This window comes from Chamaea fasciata, unplaced genomic scaffold (genome assembly GCF_029207755.1).
Source record: "Chamaea fasciata isolate MVZ Bird 193981 ecotype frontalis unplaced genomic scaffold, bChaFas1.0.hap1 SCAF_12, whole genome shotgun sequence".
Taxonomy (NCBI): domain Eukaryota; kingdom Metazoa; phylum Chordata; class Aves; order Passeriformes; family Sylviidae; genus Chamaea; species Chamaea fasciata.
In genome coordinates this window covers 2,610,995-2,631,164 of record NW_027094097.1, presented here as the reverse complement: position 1 = coordinate 2,631,164, position 20,170 = coordinate 2,610,995, and the positions used below count along the sequence as shown (strand labels likewise).

At 42.5% G+C, this 20,170-nt stretch overlaps 1 protein-coding gene across 1 annotated transcript in view; it reads right to left on the bottom strand.

Moving 5' to 3' along the window:
• The window catches only part of LOC136296156 (protein C19orf12 homolog), a 29,921-nt gene that overhangs the window by 9,327 nt on the left and 424 nt on the right, over window positions 1-20,170 (bottom strand). The window lies entirely within an intron of this gene.

Below are 20,170 nucleotides of genomic sequence, written 5' to 3'. Positions count from 1 at the left end.
ATTTACTCATTAGATGAGCAAACTACTTCTTGGCATCTAGAAGCTGATTTTACAAGGTTCTTAGATGCCTAAAAATGCAGGTAAATATTCAATGGGAATGATCTCATTCCACTGAGCTAAAAGGAAATTTGGCACCTAATCTGTCTAGGCACTTAGGATACCCAGCTTACCTGGTGTGCTACATTACAAAGCATCTGTGAAAGACTGGCCATAACTCCTTCTGCCCTTGAGTTTTTTATAGACCTATTCATTGTCTTTCTAATCATAATCTAAGAGTGATTTTCCCCCCCATTTCCTAGCCAGTTTCTCCATTTTGAAGGCTATATTTAAAAAGTTACAGGTCGCTTTCATTAGCTAGCCAATACTGAAGCCAAAAGGATAGGCATTGTGGCTGCCCCATCCCTGGGAGTGTTCAGGGCCAGGTTGGACAGGGCTTGGAGAAACCTGGGATTGTTGGAGGTGTCCCTGCCCATTTCAGGGGGTTGGAACAAGATGTTCCTCAAGGTCTCCTTCTAAGCCAAACCATTCTCTGATGCTCTGATTTTAGGTATATGGTTGTGGAACACAACATCCCAATGCCATCTGAGCTGAGATAAAGGAGGAGGAAAGAGGACTGCCTACCACAGAATGGTGTTAGGACATGCCTGGCTCTACTCTGAGAATTTAATATCAGAATATTTTTGCATGCTTGTCATCTAGGTTTGTTTCAGTCACCAGCGCAGTAAAATGCAGTGTGCTAGTCTGATAGAGCACCAGGAGTAATCAAAGGAGCATTAAAACAGCTGTGTCACATATGGCTCCTGAAATATCACACTGGTTCCTAATACCAGTACAGTCTTGGAAAAGTTACTGCCAAATGTTAAAAATGCTGCCATTTCCTCAAGAATGGTTTAACAACAGAGGTTTTTGGCTTTGTAAACTAAGCCTTCATTTTGATTTTATTTCTGATTTAAGATAAATCATCTCCCGTCAGTTCCTTGTTCAGAAATCGAAAATGCAGGATGAGAAAATGAAGGAGAAATGCAACACACAATTTTTGTTCCTTTCCTGTGGCTACACTGGGGACTTCTTAACCTCCCCATGCTTTATGTGATCACATAAAATAACTCTCTGTGTTACAACTCAAAATGTTACAGGTCTACTGATGCTCTTGATTTTTATGATTTGGATGTAAAATACAAATGTAATTCCTAAAATGAGCAAAGAACCTAAATGCCATGTACATTTTAAAAAGTAACACCCAAAATTCCAGCTGCAAGTAGTGTTCCAAGCAAAAAATAAAGCAATGAAGTCTGCCAACCATCAAAGGGGGGGGGGATTTTTATCACTATGCTAAACCGAATCATTACTTCACTACACACGGGTTGTTAGGGCTACATCAGTAGGTATTTATTAGGTTTTTTAGTATGATAGAAATTACTAAAAGCAAAATGTAAGATAACTGTGTAGGGTATATATCCTTTACTGCTGATCTTTATGCTGTCCTTTACTTGGTGCGATGCTGTTGCCATCGCATTACACTCTTACACAAACGCTGGCTTCCTCTGCAGTCAACGGAAATCTGCTTCTTCCCGGGAATTGTTACGGGAATCTGGTTTACAGGAATCTGGTTCTTTACGGGAATCTGGTTCTTTACGGGAATCTGGTTCTTTACGGGAATCTGGTTCTTGCATCTGCTGGGTTAAGATAGAGCTGTGTCCGCGGTTCGCAGCCAGGATCCGATGGAATGTGCCCGTTCCTCTCCTGGGTGAGCACTCAGGGATGCCCGTGTATGAGCACAGCTCTCACTCGCCGCGTTTGGACCGGATCCCGGCGCTGTTTCGGGTCTCCCCGCTGTGGGTTTTCCGCGCCCAGGTCCCGCTGCCCGGCGGCTCCATCTGGCGGCAGCCGCACCTCGGGAGAGCCCGCAGCTCCTCTCCTGGATCTGGGAAACCCGCAGCTCCCCTCGTGGATCTGGGAAACCCGCAGCTCCTCTCCTGGATCTGGGGAAAAACCCGCAGCTCCTCTCGTGGATCTGGGAAACCCGCAGCTCCTCTCCTGGATCTGGGAAACCCGCAGCTCCCCTCGTGGATCTGGGAAACCCGCAGCTCCTCTCGTGGATCTGGGAAACCCGCAGCTCCTGTCCTGGATCTGGGAAACCCGCAGCTCCCATCATGGATGTGGGAAACCCGCAGCTCCTCTCCTGGATCTGGGAAACCCGCAGCTCCCCTCGTGGATCTGGGAAACCTGCAGCTCCTCTCGTGGATCTGGGAAACCCGCAGCTCCTGTCCTGGATCTGGGAAACCCGCAGCTCCCATCATGGATGTGGGAAACCCGCAGCTCCTCTCCTGGATCTGGGAAACCCGCAGCTCCCCTCGTGGATCTGGGAAACCTGCAGCTCCTCTCGTGGATCTGGGAAACCCGCAGCTCCTGTCCTGGATCTGGGAAACCCGCAGCTCCCCTCGTGGATCTGGGAAACCCGCAGCTCCCATCATGGATGTGGGAAACCCGCAGCTCCTCTCGTGGATCTGGGAAACCCGCAGCTCCTCTCGTGGATCTGGGAAACCCGCAGCTCCCCTCGTGGATCTGGGAAACCCGCAGCTCCTCTCGTGGATCTGGGGAAAAGCCGCAGCTCCTCTCGTGGATCTGGGGAAAAGCCGCAGCTCTGCACCTCGGGAGGGCCTCCCAGCAGAAGCAGGGACAGCTTTGCTCTGGGGGCAGACCTTCGTGTGCTTTTTTAATTCTAGGAGCTGGTGGAGTGAGAGCAGTTCAAGGCAGTCCTGCTGCACATCCGATCCTGTCAATAATCTCACTGTATTCTCTCTATATTTAGGGACTGGGACATTTCTCTTAAGAGGACAGGCTGAAGGAACGGGGCCTGCTCAGCCTAGGGAAGAGACGACTGAGGAGGGACCTCATCCCTGTCTGCCAGTGTCCAAAGGGAGATGTCAGTGCACGGACCAGGCCGTGCTCCTGGGGCTCAGCAACGGGACAGGAGGAACAGGCAGGAACTGATGCCCAGGAAGTTCCACCCGAACATGAGGAAGAACTTTGCTGTGCACTGACTGAGCACTGAACAGGCTGCCCACGGAGGGTGTGGAGCCTCCCCCACTGGGAACATTGCACAACAATCCTGGACACAATTCTGTGCCCTGAGCTCTGGCATAGCCCTGCTGGAGCAGGGAGGTGGGGCCAGATGACCCCCTGCGTTCCCTTCCAACTTGACCCAGTCTGTGAGTCCATATTCACTGCAGTGAGCTGGGCTCTTAATAAACACTAGATGTCATTGCTCTTCCCTCATGCCTTTTATCGGCATTGATTCACTATTTCATTTCCTGTATCAGGGTGTTTTATGTATTTTTCCTCTTCAGGTTACTAGGATCTCCATGCTTTCAAAAATCAAGATAAGACCACATTCCCTCTTACTCCCAAAAGTCCTCAATTATGTGTCCAAACCAGGCATCAGAAATCAACCACAGCAGTGGTGCACTGGCATTGTGGTCTGATGAGCCACTTGGCGGATTCCTGTCAAGGGCTTCCCAAACATACAGCAGAACCCAAAATGACTGCAAGCCCCTTCAGTCTGTCCTTAGCCTCATGTTTGCACAGCTTTTGACATACTAAGAGATAGGCCAAGGGGCACCACGAATTATTTCAGTTGCAGATGGGTTGTTGCTACCAAAACAATGATTCATTCTGGCTTTCAGCCTGTCCTTTACTACATCTTAAGAAAATGCTCATCAGAAGCAGGCTCAGTCTGGAGAAATTGCCCAGAGACACCTGATCCAATTATCTGAAACACCTATTACCTTCACAAGAAACCCTGACAGATTTTTTTTTTTCAAGATGAGATACCTAATCTTGTTGCATAGAAAAATGGTTGTTTCTCTACATTTTATTCTGTGTTAGAGAATCCCAAAAAACCATGAGGATTAGGCAACTGCATGCAACAATTAGTTTCATCATTTCATCAAGTTACATTTTTTTTTTTCCTTAAAATCTTGAATTTTTTTTTTTATTGTCACACTGGCAGGACAAAAAAATCATTCCAAGCTTGAGGCATGCATGAAGTAATATTGATCTGTTTGTCTAAGTTTGCAAAGCACCTCAAAATACTCTCAAGATTTTCCTTTTGTGTCAATGCATTGCTTGGATATGGGCGAGGATGGTTGAATTTACAATGTTAGATCAAAGCAAAGAGAAGAGAGGAAAAAGGAAGAAATGTCATGTGTTCTCCAGAACATGTGGTGGGAGTGGAGAAGAAAGAGGATGGAAGATGTAACAAAGCAAGTTTCTAATCACATCCCAGTTTAGGAAGGTATGAGGTTCCTGTCGCTTTCCCTAAAAGTCTGGAAAACAGTGTGCTGCAGTGATAAAAAGCTGCTTTGCTTATCCCTCTCTCTGATGTCTCGGCCTCCAGACAATTTCCATCTCTCCCTAGGTACTGTAATACCGTGGTATGTTTGCTCATACAGGGTTACAGCAATCACAGCAGCTGTTCTGGAAGAATCTGCCACTTCTGCTTCATATTACGGTGATCATTTGAACCTTCCCTTCTTGACACCACAGTTTTATAACCTCTGAGCTCCTCATAATATACTCAGGATTGCCTGGAGAATGGTGAGCCTTCACAGGACCAAACAAGGGACAAATGTATCAAAAAAGAAAATGAATATGGAAGTAATGCTACAGCATTTAAATCCTTTAACACAGCTACTTAGTAAGGGAAATTTGCAACCGCAGAATGGCTTTTTAAAAGGAAGGAGAAAAGGCAACATTTCTAAGAGCAGGAACATAACTCCAGTTGTCACCTATTAACACTCTTAACCCCTGAGCTGGAAGGTGTAAATAATACAGTAGAAATGACCAATCACTCCAGGAAGACACAATAGCAGGTTACTGAGATCCACTACAAGCAAAGCATATGCTTGATGGCAAATCTTTTCCCTATTTCCTACATTAGATATTCTTTGGGGTCTGACTTCTAATTGAATGCAAATAAAGAATAACAGGTTTTTGCATATGAAGTGAAGCTATAGAACATCTGCCTCTTCACAGCCTTTCAATGTACCTTATGTGCTATTAAGCAAAGAAGAGGTTTGCCTCATCAGCTTGTAAGAAACGGTGAATTTGAAGAACACTGTGACAGAACTAAATCATTCCAGTGCTGCTGTAAAAGGTGTCTCTTTGATCTCCCCACGTACTCCTAGGTGATAAAATGCCAAGTTGGGCAAAATCAGTTTCAATGCCAAAAAGATGGACTTCTGGTTCAGAAGGTCACAAAACATTATTAATTGCCTTATATCATCTCAGTCTTGAAAGATGATCCAAAAATATAGGCTGGTGCTTTGGAACAGAACACACATTGCTAGCTAGCATTATCCAAGCAAGCTGCTAAAGGTACTTTAGGCATGCTCTTACCTGCACATGGAATAACCTATCTCCTGCTCTTTTAGCCTCTTTTACAGTAGTCATTTATGCTGGTTTTTTACTTCCTCAGCAACCTGATTTACTAATTGTGTTTACTGGTATAGTCATTTTGTGACCTTTTCAGAAAAAAGATACAGCAATCTGAATGTAAAAGTCAGTGTCCTGAAATTAGCTTACATGTTTATGGGTTATAGCATGGATGAACACTGATGTGGAAATAAAAACCTGGTTAAAAAATCGCTACATAAAACACCAGAGTGGAACTAGAAAGGTTCCCAGAGAGGAGCTAAAAAAATCCCCATCTCCTGCAGCTACTCTTTTGCAGAGTATGTCTAAAATAGCGCACCTGAGGTTTTGTCAAAACTCTAATTAAAGGACATTCATGAAGTATTCAAGACATCAAAATCAGATCTGAAATGCCTACTGTACATTCAGTCAAGGAACAAAACATTTGAGTGTCAAGGATGAATGACAATTGAAGGTGTCTGGAATAACATCAGCGATACGTTTCCATGCTTAGTACTATTCTGTGGTGTGAGAGATGGGCAGTGGTGCTTCTGGAGGCTGGGAACAGAAAGTGTCCAGCTGTGTGTAATTCTGCCCCCCAACACACATTCCTTTGGAGACATAAGTGCAAAGAAGCTGATTTGAGTCCCAAAGAAGCTGATTTCAGAGCCAAGGGTCCTTGGCTGACTTGACTTCCAACCTTACACCCACTCCAGAGGTGCGGAATGAGTTTTCCAAAGGAACACAGAACCATTCTCTCCAGCATTCCTGGACAGAGTTCTGATAATGTGGCAGGCAGGAGGGGAAGTGGCAGGCAGCTGGGCAGTAGAGTGAAAGAGGCCAGCTTGTACAGATTACATTACCTGATTTTCTTTTATCCTGGTAAGTTGGAGGCAAAAAGATGAAAAGGTGAATTTGAATCACTCTTTACAACGATAGACCAGATTTGAAGTTTCCACAAGTCACTGCAAATACTCAAATAAGTTAAAATGGGATTTTCAGGATTAACAGAGTTTAGCAGATTTTAATACTGTGTCCAGGGTCACCCCTCAGTGTCACATGCAAGCACAAAGGTGTCACCCTTTGGGATCACATAATGCCTGTGTGGCTGCAACAGGGTTCTCTGAAGACCCAGGCTAAGTGAGGAGTAGAGCAGTGTTTATATAACATTGATATTGTCCTCTAACATGAGCTACACTTTGGAAACAAAATGAACTGGGAACTTTGCAAACTACAAAGGGGCCTTTTGCTGGCTTTCTGCAGCCCTCATTTTGGGAGCCAGTGCTTTAAGAATGTCACAAATGAGTGTGTCAGGAGTAAAATGATGCAAAGAAAAACCAGTAATGGGCATAATTTGTACAGAACAGCTAATGCTGAATGGCTTTATAGACAACAGTGTGTGTATACACAATCATGAGAGGCAAGTGCCTCTGGAGGAGAGGGCACTGGCCAGGCAGGTGACTGAATGCTAGAAAGGGAAAGAACTGGGCAGCTCTTCCTCTACAATAAGTTCCAGGAAATTCTTTACTCTTCCCTAAGCACACAAGCATTAAGTTTTCAAAGTCTGTTGGAAAGACTCACAGCAGGATGTGCCAATTCAATCAATACCATGGAAGAATAAAAGGCCAAGACTTTGCTGCAGTTAGGATAAACAACTGTCCTAAATTTCTGACAAACAGCAGCTGTGTCTCTTTGCTAGTATTTGAGATGAGCATAAAATGTTGTTGGGGTCCACATCCACAGCCAGCATCATTACCTTTTTTTTCAGCCAATATTCCCATGGTGCCTCAGAGGTGATGAAAGGAAATACTGAGTCCAAACCTGAGAACAGAATCTCACAAAAGCAAGAAATTATGCAATCTACTGAAGAGATTTTCTTCAGAAAGATCACAGGTCTCATGCTTTAGTCATGGCCCATTCCTTTGGCAGCAGGTTCACTGCGAGCTAAGTGACTTCTTTCCCGTAAGCTGCTCACGACGACTACAGAAACCTCCAGGATTACAGTGCACAAACAATGGGAGAAAAGCTGCTTCCAATAATACACCCAGACAATGGAGTTGCCATTATGGTGGCAATGCAAAATGCAGACAGGGATTTAAATGAAACGGGTGGTATCTGTATACTTTGGAGGGCTCACGTGTGCCAAATTTGGCAGTGCGAGTGTTCATGTTGCTTGTTGCTCCACCCCGTGAACAATGAGGCTAAACCCCATATGCGCAGGAGTTGGTAGAGCACAAGCAGTTTTGCTAATCACGCTGCATGCCAAAGCAAAAAGACAAAGGAAACTAGTAATGCTTAGACTAGCATTGGCGAAATAATTAAGCATGAATGAAATATTGTATGTGGATTTGAAATGAATGTTCTCGGAAACAATTGTGCTGTTTCAGTTGTGCTGCTTTCCCCCCTAAGTTTCACAAAGTAATTTGCATGTAATTTAAATAAATACCATAAATTACTGCAAAATTTTTGGTTTTATTTACATAAAATACTAATTTCCATTATTGTTTGGAATACCTGACAGGAGTGAAGTGAAATGCAGAGGTCTGAGAGGAACCCTGTCTCTCCCTAAAGCATTAGATTTCTCATGTGTGAGAGAACCAGAATCCCATATTCAGCTTTGCCTGACATAGACAAGGAATGCTCTGTACATGAAACAGAGATATGGGATCAAATCTTCCAGCTGAGCCAAGCTAGGAATGCTCATATTGCTTTCACTCTCTTGCAGTGCCATCCACACGTCACCTATTTGATTTCACCTCTGATAAATATTTGCCTTCCTTCTTGACTACTTAATTACACTTCTTTGTCAGATTCCTTCTCAAACCTGCTTTCTCCTCTCACCCCATCATAGGGTCAACAGCAACCAATTCAGAACCCTTGCAGTCCATGTGTTTAGACAAATCCGAAGAAAATAAATGACTGAAATACAGAAATCCAGGAAAAACTGAGCGGCCGATAGCCTAAAAAGTTAGGAAGGTGCACACCACTTTGCAGGATCATATGGAGCCTGATGGCCACTCAAAACTAAATAAAGGTACCTCCTCCTGAAAAACCAAGTGACCTAACATCCTGCAAAGGGAGGAATTTAATACATAGCATAAATTTTAACATCCTAAATAAGTGAGTAAATGATCGTAAGAGAGTAAATAAGACAGTAAATGATCATTCATGCTTCTGACCTATGAAATCTGCCTGCAGGTTTCCTCCACAATGCTTTTATTTATATCTAGTTGCTCTCTCTAGTCTAAACGGGAACCCAAGAGATATTTCTCACTCTTCTCACATAACCTTGGGCTGCTTTTCCCCATGTTGTTAAACATGTCAAACATTATAGATTGCAAGCCAGATTAACTCATTATACAGATGTTCTTTTCACAGAGGACTACCCTGTAGTCTCAGTTTCTAAGGCTGTTTTTTGCTTTATAAACCCACTTCCTATCTTGGATACGAAGGCATTTACTTTCCTGGACTCTTCATATTGGAGTCCTAAGATGTGCTTCACCACAAAGGAAATAAAATTCACTGGGTGTAACTTGATGATTTCCAGATATCACTAGGGTGTGCTGTAGATCATGAAATTTCAGTAAAGCACCCTTAACAGGGAAAAATCTAGCTGCTGTAATAAATATTTTAAATTAATTACAAACACAGAAGCAGCTCTCCACCGACTTGAATTCTTCTTAAAACAACATACACACTCAAGTAATGTAACATCTAAACAATTTAAAGCGTTTTTGTACACAGGCTTGGTCATCACTCTGACAGAAAACTAGAGTCAGGCAGATAATCACAGACCTAAACTGCACGTAGGTAACTAAAATTCAAGCATGCAGTCCGGTGGGAATTAAAAAAAATGGGATTGGAACCAACATCCATAACAAACCAGGGAGGAAGGGAGGAAGGGAGGAAGGGAGGAAGGGAGGAAGGGAGGAAGGGAGGAAGGGAGGAAGGGAGGAAGGGAGGAAGGGAGGAAGGGAGGAAGGGAGGAAGGGAGGAAGGGAGGAAGGGAGGAAGGGAGGAAGGGAGGAAGGGAGGAAGGGAGGAAGGAAGGAAGGAAGGAAGGAAGGAAGGAAGGAAGGAAGGAAGGAAGGAAGGAAGGAACCAAAACTCACAAAGGTAGTGCAGAGTGAGGAGATGAATTGTAGTTATTTATACAAATTAATTAATATAAACAATGGTGCTGAAATTCCCAGTGAGGATAACAGTAGGACTAAACCAAATTCATCATAGGAGACTGCACCTCTTGGGTGTCAGCTCGGAGTAAAGGAGGAGGAGGCTGCAGCTTTGGGAGGAGGGAAAGCATCAGCTCCCAGCTCTGGGCTTCCACCACCTCCGGCCCCTTCAGGAGCTGGGAACCCTTGTTGCAAACCACACCCAGCAGCTGCTCAGCACCTGGGACAAAGCACCTTCCTACTCTTGCACCTCTTACCTTCAGCCTAGGAAAGAAACACCCTGGCACCCCATCCTTCAGCACCCACCAGCTCCAAGTGCAGTCATGGAGTGGTGGTGGGACCATGGACCCAGCACAGTGAGGATGCTGAATCAGAAGAGTTTTTAAGCACTGCTAAGTTCAAGCACATATATACACACCAAAACCCCACAGACTCAAATGCAAATTTAAAAAGAAGCACCTGTTGAAACATGAACAAAAACTTAACTGGTTTGCTGCTGAGACCCCAAGTGTCAAGACACACCCAGAATGCCACAGTCAGTGGTAACAGCAAACAGAATTATCAAGCGATGCTTTCAAGCTCCATGAACGGAGTTTGGTAGTCTTACACCATGAACCACATATTCATTATTATAACAAATTGTATTACTATTTGTAGCATCTAGGGAACCCCAATCAGGGCTCTATTGTGTGACAGACTGTACAAGCACAGAAAAATAGGATGGCTTTTCTAATGAGTACATCACAAGCCCCACTGCCGTAATTAACATTGATTAGCATCGATGCAAACAGCATGGGAAGACAAAGATTGAGCCAGTTTGGGAGCTGAGGTACTCTCTCACCCTTTAAGGTGGCTCCTTTGGTTCCCAACTGCAGAACAGAGGGGAGGCTGTTTCAGTGGGGAAAGCTGCAGTCCCAGGAGCACATTCTAGGACATGGGATTCAAAAAGGAATCTTTGTGACTTACTAATCCCCTTTCTATCACAAGCAAAACCACATGGCAGCACCACCATTAATTCCGATTAAAAAGGATAGTTGGCAACATCTGATCTACTCCATGTACTAGAAGAGACCCCCAAAAGCCAAATTCACTTAAAACAAAATCTCAAAAGAGTGACCTTAGTGGACATGGGATACGTAGCTGCATGTGATAAACTTCCTGTGAAAAACCAGCCCTTGCCAGATCTGTAACTATCACATGCATCTCCTCATCCCAGGTCCATGGCATTTTCCAGACTTGCTTTGGATACTAATGCAGTTTTTCTTTTTTAACTGTAGGAAAGAGCTGACAGTTCTGTAATGCCAGCAAGAAATGGATGGTGTGAAATCATAGGGTTGAATATGTTGATTGTGTGTGTTAATGAAATTGTCTTCACTAACCAAACAAGATTCCAGACTTAAAACCTTCCCATGAACTCTCCTCTCCCCCAAAAAGTTTTTACGCTTCTTTTACTGCATAACCTAACAAAATCCAGACACCTGGAATTTTACTCCCCCATTCAGCACCATGGAAAACATATCCACAGAAAATACAATCACACTAGAAATTTTGTTCAGTTCCCCATGCCACAACCTAGCCTGCAGTCTGCTGTCTCTTCAGACTTACTGCTTGTTTCAAGAATTCTCATATGCATTAAACTGAACATGTATGTAAATATTTGCAGGACTAAACTGTAGCCACAATTTCAAATGCAATCAGGATATGTTGTGCTCAACTCTAGTTAGGGTCCAGTGTTTTGCTACTTTTTGCTGTTCTGGTGAAGTTTCTTAATTTGTTTTTCTTCTAAGCTACTTCCTACAATTTCACTCACAGGGAAATGAAACATAATTCTATAAAGCCTAAAAATAAACTCAGATCTGCTAAAAAATTCATCATTTCACTCCCAGGCTTCCACCAGCTGGGCTTGTCTGCTTTAGGTTTGACACCCCTGAGAGCTACAAGCATGACTTAAAAAGACGAGCAAGTTTACATGAGAATGATGAAAAGATCCATTTTTAAAATCTTTGCTTTGCCAAAATACCATGCGGGGCATTTATTACTTGAAGACATTTATTTTTGGCAATTTCTCACTCCTTTTTAATGCCGCACTTAGGTTATTTGCAAATAACCTAATACCCAAATCCATATTCTGCTTTCTGTGTACTTCTTTCAGGCTTGCTCATTACATTCGTTAAACTATTTAATTCTCAAGGATCTACTAGAGATACAGTGAAGACCCCCTGAACACCAGTTAAGAATAAACCTGTAATGAGAATAAATTACACACGCATTTCAATTGCTTGAAGTCCTGTAAGGAGTGAGACCTTTCTACATAAACATCTGCTGCAAAATTGAATGATACATTAATAAAAGCCCTCCCCACCCAAGCCAAACAATGGATGTGTAACACTTACTGCACCAGTTAAAAGAATAAACCCCTTAAATAAATAAATTTGCGCTTCACCAATTTATGTCACTGTGGTACTTAAGGCGAAACCTTTTAAAGGAATAGATTTACTGTGCACACAGATCTCCACTGGGTATGTGTAATTATGCAAAGGAAAGGCATTACTTTTAAAGTGGATGAATGGCTGATACTTTTTGATTTACTGCTAGAAACAGAAAAATGGTAATGGCATGAAATAAGCATTTGCAAAACCGTTTTGGCAGACGGAAAATGTTTGATTTACCTAGGGCATCTATCAGGTTCTATATTTTAGATCAAAGTAGATAAATGGAAAGGCAAATGGATATTTGGAAAAAAAAAATCTACTGCTTTTCTGTCAGCCCTGCAAGTAAGTTAAATGTTTGAATGAGGAAAAAGCCCAAGGCTCTTTGGATGGAAGGAAATCATGATTCATCATTGCTCTGGCAACTACAGCTTTCTGTATTTACCTGAAAAGGTGACATGGAAGTCATTGTCACTTTCTCATTCTAGGCTTGATGCGGAGAGGTGCTTTTAAAGGCAGCTGGCAGAACTCAGCATTTCCCCCTGACACTTGAAGTAGACAATGCATACCCTGGGTCATATTTTCATCTCAACTCCACATTGTTCACTCTCCTTTCTGATTTGAATTCCTATTGGTGAAGAAATTACGTTCTAGTTAAGACACACAGATGCAAAATCAAAAGTCACTGCCTTCTCAGATCCTTCTGAAATCTGTGCCATAGGGAAGCACCCTGAAGGCAGGGTAAGGCTGGCTACACAACTACCTGTAACAAGTCAGGAGGCTGAAAAATCACCTTCTTCCTATGGCAGAATTCTTCCTAGAGGTTCCCAGTAAAAAGCATGACTTTTGATTGTGCCATCATCCTGTTCTGAACTCTTCCTGCACTCAAATGCATCCCCAGGAGCTGTGTGGTAGAAGCACAGTGTCCAACCCTCAAAGCAGCACCAACCCAGTGGTACAGGTGCTGCACACATGGTCTGAACACACCGAGTTAATCCAAAATGTTTGGGTCACATGCAATTTGTTGTGCTTGTGGAAATCCACGGGAGGGCACAAACACAGGACCCCCAGCCACATCAGCTGCAGAGGGAGTGTGCACACCACGTGCAGGGGCACTTCCAGGGAGTGCCAGATTTGCTCTACAGCCACGGTAGGATTTGCTCGTGTGCTGAGAAAAGGCTGGGGTTACTTGACATCTGGAAATCCCGACAAACACATAATCCTTGCATATAACCTCTTCACAAAATGTCTGGTGTGGGAAGGACATTCTGGAGAAATTCAGCATGTGTCCCTCTGCCCGCTCCATCAGGAAATGATGGAGAGTAAGGTCTGGCCTCTCCAGCTCTCTCCACAGCATTATGAACATGAGCAGCAAATCCATCAGCTACTGCTGCATGCATTTATTCTGTGAAAGGGCTGACCAGCTCTTGAAAGGCCAAAGAGCAAGCAAAACTCATATCTTTTGCCTAGACAGGTAAAAAGCCAGAAGGGCTTATAATTACACAGGGAGTTGGCTGCTCTCTAGGATGCAAAATAAACAGATATCTGGTCCTGCTGACTTACACGGCCTGTGTTGTTAACTCAGAAGCTTACCCTTGACCACTGAAATACTGGAACACGTTACCCAGAGAGGTTGTGTTAACACCATCCTTGCGTTCAAAATCTGACAAGAACCTGAGCAACCTGATCTCATTGACTGTGCTCTGAGCTGGTGGGTCAGAACAGGTGCTCCTTCCAATGCCCACCGTTCTGTAATTCTGTGGTGAAGAACAGTTTTGTAGATGCACTTCCCTTCTAAAAAGCAGCTGATTGATCCTACCTGTCTTAAGCCATGGTTATCACTGTGGACAAAGTTCAAAGATGGTGTGTTTGTGGAGCAGGCCAAATCCTCCGCAGTGATCAACCAAAAATGACCAAAAACCAGTAAGTTTCACCAACAGGAGACCAAGATGCACAATGCTGGCCCTCTGCTTCGTTCCAATACCAGACTGTTCAACAGCCTGTACACAAAGGGTTTTACGTGCACAGCTCCACGGAGGAGCAGAAAGCCAACACATCTTCAAACCAGGCTAGCAAGCAGCACCCAGACTAAATGTGCCTAAACATCCTTCAATCTCCCCACCTCTCTCCCCAAGCCTATCTTTAGTTACGTCTCTGTGAATTAACAATCCCCCTATACAGACATTCACGTACATAAACTCCTAAAATCAAAACTCATGACTCTAAAGCCACCAAAGGCAGGATGTTTGTACACCCATAAATCAATGTACCTCTGCGAGCTGAAGATTTGTGCCCATCCAGGGCTAGCTGGAAATCTTACACTTTGTCTGTAGAAAAAGCTTCCATGCAAGGAATAAAATAAGTGTTAAAATACTGAGCCAGAAGTAAGGCCAGACCATAATTCTCCTCCTGTAATAAATCAGCACTATATGTATATATTAAATCCAATCCCTTGATGTGTCCAGTTTCAGTAATAAAAACTTAGCGAGCAGGGCAAAAGTTATTGGGTAGAGATCAATATTCTTGCTTGTTGTCCTTGATTGGCAATAATGTGATGCTTTCTCCTTGACTGTAAGAGGTGCTTTTGTGATTTGGGAGCATAAAGAAATTCTGTACTTGACAGATTTATACAGTAGGAATACGCTAATGTCCTTTGACCTGCTTAAGAATAAATATGACCTACCAAATTGTCATTTTTATGGGTATTTACAACTGAGGCACTTTGTAAACCTTAGAACTAATATTTCCCAAAGGAAATCTGTGCTCTCGAATCTTGATAAATTATTGAAAAATACAAGCCACTACCAGCCCTACAAATTTCCTCTTCCTCCTATATTTGGTTACATAGGAGTTGTCAAAGCAGACTGGACCACTGATCTATTTCACCAGGTATGCTGCTGCAGCAGCCATGGTTAGCAATTCAGAGGCATCCTATAGAATTTCTTGCTATTTGATAAAGGTAGAGCAAAAAAAAAAAAAAAATCCTAAAACTTGAAGGTTTTCAGTGCATGACTGTAATATTAGATCCAGAATTCTTTAAACTCTCAAATTACTGTTAGAAGAATATTACAAACTATAATTTCCACAGCCCAAAATGCCACCAGCTGCATTTGCTCTCATAAATGCTTCAGCTGATAAACAAATAACACAAGGAGTAGAATAAACCAGCCCAATTCACCCAGATGCCAATGCTCACAGCCTTGTGGGTGTAGTGCAGATATTCCTTAAATTTAATAATTGTTGCTAACCAACATCCCTAGTTCCTAAACTCTGCAGGCCAAGTGACCAGAAGCCTTCACTTCATTGCTGTATCTCAGCTCCACCTCATCTCCCACCTAACTTGCCACACAAATTTTTTCCACCACATTTATACTGTTGCTGCCCTCAAAGGTTTCAGAAAAGACCAGCTAATTTCCCACAAAAATGGGAACTAGCGAGCTAAGGACCTCTGCCCTGCAGAACCCTCCTCTGAAGAGGAAGATGACAGCACACGACTATCTCTATAGCTTGGTCTTAAGAAAAGAGAAGGTTTTGACACAAAACAGACTATTAATAGCTCATCCATACCAGAGTTATGAAAGTTATTTCCTTTTATCCTTATTTGCCATCTGAAAATTGGCAGTCAGCACTGCTCAGGACAGTATCTAAGACATTAGACTTACAGAAGCTTCTTGTTTCACCTCTTGGTTACATCCCCGCACAACAGCAGCTCTCAAAGACTTGCCACACACCAGATTTTGAGTAAAGCATCCTGACGTGGCACTCAGCTCTACTTTTACTCCATTTCTAAGGGCAGCTGCTTTTCTGTTTTTCTTTGCGCATCTGTGGACAACAAAATCTTTTCTCTCTCACAAGAATGTCTTCATTAAGTCAGTTTCTGCCTTCAGCTTATTCTTGTGCATACTATAATCTGTGTATATGCACAAGAAAGGCTTGAGAAGCAGACTGAAAAAACAGGAAGCTGGAATAAACAATGAGGCAGGAACTGCAGGAAACTTAAGCATCTTTTCTTGCCCTTTTTGTGCTGCCTTCCTTTTCATCTTTGTTTACTGCTGAATTTGGGATTCCTCCTACATTTGTGTGAAACACGATTTCAATGTTCCCTGTTTTGTGACCTCTTTCTGAAGCAATATGACATGGCACATCTAACACAGTGACCGGGCACAAAGGCAAACAATTCTGAGTTCAACTACTGTCCTGAACACCTGGTTTCATATCAGATTTGCCAAATTTAAATGTATAATTTTTTTTTTGCACTTAACTTATATTTTTACACTTAATGCTCTTCTCTGAGTAATAATAAGGTCCTGAATACCCACCAATGCAGCAGCTCCTACTCCCTACACTGAATATTTCAACTCCCTTTGCACAGGTGGCAGGACAGAGGGAAAAATTGCATTTTAATATACAAAACACCCAGCAACACAGTAATCCGTGCCCCAAACAGCATCTCTGTCCCATTCATGAATGTCCCTCATTCATTCATCACTCATCTTTAAAGGAGTGATTGATATCCTTTTAAAAAAGAAATTATGGAGCACGAACATTTGCTGGCTGAAAGTTACTTCATGAAACAACGAAAAATAGAGTGACAGGAAAGAGAGGAGTTAAACATAGATAGAGTAGTAGTTTCAGCCCAAATCAGCAAAATCCCTTTTTAGCACCTTGAAAAATACCTATTTAAGATGATCAATTTTTTTAATCAAGATAATTACCCTCACACATATTTTCCTATCCTTAAGTGTATAACAAGAAACATCTTAGGCTCTCCTAAGCTCCACGGCTTCTAAAGCTTCTAACTGTAAGCAAAGAAACAGATTATGTTGTGAACTGCAACCCTTTTACCTCATATGAAAGGCTTTCCTCTTTGCGTTGCAGAAAGACTTTTTTCTACCTTTAATTATCTGGGCTTTTAAAGATTAGGGTGAAAAAGCAACTACTACTCTCAAGATTTCACTAGAGACCACCTGGCCTTTTAGTTTGGCTGCACCAGGCAAGGTATAGGTTGGATATTAGGAAAAGCATCTTCGCTGGAGGGATGGTCAGTTCTACTACACAGCATGGCATTTCAGCCCACAAAAGCAGTATCTCAGCCCAGTTCTCCACCCTTTCTGAAAATGACATCCTTTAGGTCACAGAGATAAGCAGTGTAATTGCACAAGAAAAAAAAGCCAGAGTCAGTTCTATTCCTGAACTCTACTCCCTCAGCACAGCAAACACTGCCTGGATGCCAGGGCAAAGTAAGTGAAGGTTTAACTGAAGTCAGCTTTAAAGGGGTTTTCTTGGGAGATTCATGCATCTAAATCTGCTCTTGAACCAAAGGGCTGTGAATTCCAAGCCTGGATTTCTCTACAGGCAGCACTTCCCATATTGCCATAATTACCTTGCAAATCCAGCTTTCACTTAGGAAAAAATGTCTCCCTAAGCACAAATCCAGCAAAGACAACCTTGGGAACATAACCTAGGAGCAAATTCACAAAGTTGTAACTGAAGAGGTTGCAAACAACCTGAAAGTAGAGCAAACACCCCATCCCCTTACTTCTCTCAGGAGAGCCATGCAATGTAGCAGCTTGTCCAGGACATCAAGATTCTGCTAAAGCCAAATCTTTTGGTTTCCTTTGCCCTTCCTGCTCTGCCAGGGCCCGGCTGTGAGTGCTCAAATTCCTCAGTCTCCCCCTAGTGAGGAGTGTGCTGGGATAGGTGTGGGAAACAAGAACTGGACTCCAACCTGTGTTCAGGGAGTCTGTGCAGTCAAAATAATGGATGAAAGAACAGCCCAGCAGCTGGATCAGCTGCTAAAACGACACTAAGTAAACTCTTATAAGTTTATATATTTTCAGCAGCAAAATAGAAAGAAAGACGGGTTTTAACTTAAGTCCACCTAAAAATACTTAATTTATGGACGGAATGAGAGTTGATGAAGATTGATACATTGATTTAGACCACTATTATTAGCATTATGTTTTAGTTATCTATAATTTCACTCAAGAGACTCCATTTCACTATGTATCTTTCCTGGTCTAAAGGTGATACTGAATCTTTATATAAAGTAATTTTCCTACACAAATGGACACTTACATTCTCTGCTGGTCCGCAGGTTAACAGCAGGACCCGCCTGTGAAGTTTGGGTGGGCAATTACGATTACATTTTCACAACCTATTGTTATTTTTCTTTCTGCTCAGCACAGAACAGACACAAGTAAGAACTGCAACTGTGCAAGAGCAAAACCTGAGAGAAAGAAGAGATCCAACAAGAAATGGAGGCCACTATCTGACATTTTAAAAGGGCAAATCGAAAGCAATCAACACCCAACAAAACGCTCAGTGTAAGATGAGGTGATAGCTTAGGATATACTTAGGGTGGTGTAATGAGGCTAACAAGTGCTGTGTGTTTTAATGTAAATTAACACAAGATAATCTCTTCACATATTTAAGTGATGCACTTCAAGTTAATTAATACATATTTAATAGAAGTCTTCTTGAACAGCTGTTATTTACTTCTGGAGTTTCTACACATTAGCACTGGCTGCTTTGTTCTGCTCTGAAGTTGTTCATGCTCCAAAGTACTTTTAACTTGGGCTGTATAAAAATTGAACAGTCTTCCCAAAAGAGTCAGCCTTTCTGATAACTTAATATCGTCACGTTAAATATTCAAACACTTGCTGAACAAAAGGTCAAATTCTACTTACAGCATCTGTGTGAAACAGGCAAGCAGATGCTTAATGCTGCTAGACAAATACTTTTGGCACGAAGAATGATATAGAGCTGGTGATAAGTCACATTTTCAGGCTTGAAAATCAGCTTTGCTTTACTTTTGTTCCCTAAATTCTGCACTTACCTTTCATATGTAACAATACAGACCCAAATTATGACCTGTTCCTTCCACAAGTGCTGGTGTTCCTTACACAGTGCTGTGCTACACAAAACCCTGGCAGGGAAAGTGCTGTCTACAGCATTCACTGCATTATGAGTATTTATACACCGACTCATTGAGGCCTCTGTCTTAAACAACTACTGTGTGTAACATGACTGCCTTTAGACCTTGCATACAGCACTGAGGAAGTTCTCACTTACCCCTCCTTTTATTCAGATGAAAACCATGGTGGGTTTCAGGCACTTGTGAGTTTTTAGGATGTGACTAAGTAGAAACCAATTCAAGAAACACATTGGCAAACAAAATTCTCATACTCACAGTGGTGAATGTGACTTTTGACAACAGGCACCAGTTTCTTTGAAAACAACTATCACCACCGAGCAATCCTTATCAGTGTACCTGTTGAAGTTTTCAGCTGACTAAAGAGTTTTACTCTTGTGGCACCAGAGCACCAGTGCTCACTGCTTGCATGTCAGCCTTTCAAGCACACAGGTTTACTGAAAATAACTTCCAAAGCCGGTAACAATTGTGTAAGTGCATACCTGTTGGGACAACCTTCACTAAATCTTCTCTGCAATGCTGCATGGAAACATAAACAAAACAGTCCTAAATGCACGAAGATCAAACATATGTATTGCTTAAGCAGACTGATATTACTGGTATCTAAGTGAATTGACCTTTATTTTAATTTAATATGGTGTTTTTCACATTACAGACAACATAAGACAACATTCATTACTCAGGTTAAGAATTTTAAGACTAAACCAGATCATTGCTTTTCCTGGCAAAGATGCTGTGGCTGTGCGGAATACAAATTCAAAAAGCATCTTCGTCATCGTTTAATAATCCTGTACTGCCTCTACCAACAGCCTGGAGTGAGAGCTGCAGATGCAAGGACTGAGGAAGATGACCTCAATTCTCCCTTCCCCACCCCCTGAGTGTGGCTGGTACAAGCTGGGTTAGTTTCCAGCTAGAATCATTCTCCTGACTCCTGTAAGGCCAGCCACAAGAACCAGGCACCTGGAAGGATTTCTGTGTATTGAAGCTGTGTCAGTGCATTTAGGAGAAAAAGGGAGAAAAGCCATGGTTGCCACAGGGCCTAAAGAACCTCTTTTTTCCAGCAGGTCAACACACCAAAGAGATTTCATGGCTTTTGATGGGAGTCATGTGGGAAACAGACCAGTCCAGAAAAAAGAAACCTGAGAAGACAATCTCATATTGTGATGAATGGAATCACCATTATGTTGACAAAATTTAGTATCTTGAAAATCCTTTTGTCT